This window comes from Alligator sinensis, unplaced genomic scaffold (assembly GCF_000455745.1).
Source record: "Alligator sinensis unplaced genomic scaffold, ASM45574v1 scaffold512_1, whole genome shotgun sequence".
Taxonomy (NCBI): Eukaryota; Metazoa; Chordata; order Crocodylia; family Alligatoridae; genus Alligator; species Alligator sinensis.
This window is the reverse complement of record NW_005842063.1, coordinates 514,909-516,883: the sequence shown is the minus strand read 5'-3', so window position 1 is coordinate 516,883 and position 1,975 is coordinate 514,909.

The window sequence follows — 1,975 nt, the reverse complement described above, 5'->3', positions numbered from 1 at the left end:
TAGGCTTCGGTCTGGGGTCATCTGAACCCAGCTCTCTTTCCTGCCTATGCAGGGGGTCGGACTCGATGATCTGTTGCGGTCCCTTCCGACCCTAACATCTATGAACAGCGTGTGCTCCAAGCACGGCCACAGGTCTCAGCGCAGTGAACTACTGACAAACCGCTGGCTGAAGACTTGATTGGATCAGCTGCACCCAGACTTGGGCACCAACCAGCAGAAGAAATCCAGGTGTCTATGAAACAGGCTGATTCACCTGCATGGAATGACAAGTAAGTGCTGTAGTGAAGCATGGCCCATCTGCGCTAGGCTCCCAAATGGGTGTCATGTGTTTGCCCTACTGCACTGCCAGGCATGGGCCAATAAACGCTCTCGCAGGCCTGCTTCTTGGAGGGCGCCCAGCACTGCCCCAGTATGGTGACATGACTTTTGGCCGAGCAAGCAGGCCGCACGTCTGCTGCGCTCCCCAGCCCAGTCCCTTGATGGTGTAACATGCCCAAAGCATCACCTGGATAACCCTCGCCAGAGCCTCTGGGCTGTCACAGCCATGCAATTGTGCTGGACCCCATTATGGTGGGACACAGCAGCAAATTGTTCTGCCAGCTTGCCCCGGTACTGGGTGCATGTGTGCAACAGGGGGAGGGGAATTCTGGCCCGCTGTCCCCCGCCTCCGCGCCCCCCGCTCCCAGCCGGGCACTGAAACACTACAGGAACAAGAAGGACATTGAGCCCTGTGCCCAAACAGGGGTGAGGATTGTTCCCGTTGGAGTCCGGCAGCTCTAGCAATTAGCATAACTATCCAGAGAATGTGAGTAAATATAGATGTGCATAGCAAGGCCAAGCAGAGCAGATGAATAATATTTAGAGAAGACTGAAGAAAGAGTTGCATCAACAAATCCTGCCTGTCGCACACCGTGGCAGCTGGGTGAGCTGGGAGGAGTTTGCCAAATAGGCACCGAAAGCCCCAGGGCTTGAGAGCTGGCAATTACCATCAGTTCACCTGTTTGCACGCTTCTGGCTTGTAGCAGCATGCTGGTGCGCCTGTGTCTCAGCAGAGCTCGTGCGGGCCCTGACCGCTGGGCGTCTCTTCTGTTCTGTTCTGCTCTGGCGCTTGACCTGCTGATAAGTTGCTGCTGCTGGCTGACAGTGGCTGGACCCCATCCTTGACATGGGGTAAATGAAGGCAGGCGTCTTGCTCAGAGATCTGCTCTCCACCTGCCATGGATCTCTGAGCCAGTAGCGTCACCTCTGTAGCAGAGAGCGGCTCCTTCCAGGGCAGGGATCCCTGGGGGACGTTCTCTGGCCTGTATGGAAGCATCCCGGTAGCCCTCCTCCACCTGCCAGGGAGAGCGTTTGCTCCTGACCCGGGATGGGAGCCAGGCTGTGCTGGTGCCCAGGCCCAGGGTTCACCCTCCTCTACTCCGTGCTTACTAGTGCACTGGCTCCACAGTGACTTGGAGTAGCAGGCCAGGACGTGTCAGGTCAGCTTCTGGGATGTGTGTGGGGGGACAGGCTGTGGAAGTGGCTTCTTCCTTTGCTGGCTCTAAAAAAAAATTCTGGGCACCCCTTAGGCCAGGGTGGGCAAAATGTGGCCCATGGGCTGGATGCGGCTTGCCAGACCATCCTATCCGGCCCACGAAGTCCCTAAAAAATTTAGAAAATTAATATTATCTGCCCCGGCAAACTGTCATGCAGCCTTTGATGGCTTGCCAAAACTTAGGAAGCGGCCCTCTGCCCAAAATAATTGCCCACCCCATCTTAGGCAAACACCTGGGTCGCACTCAGCCCTGCCACAGGCAGTGGAGCATTCCCCACCCAGTGCACAACCATCACTCAGGTCGGGCTCAAACCTTCTCCGTGGCCGGCCGGGAGAGCTAGACCCTTCCCTCTGTACAAGCACAAGTTGTGCTGAGGAGGGGTGCCCTTTGCAGGCCGTTAGCTCACGGGGAGCACAGGGCCCTGGCATGGGCAGGCAGGA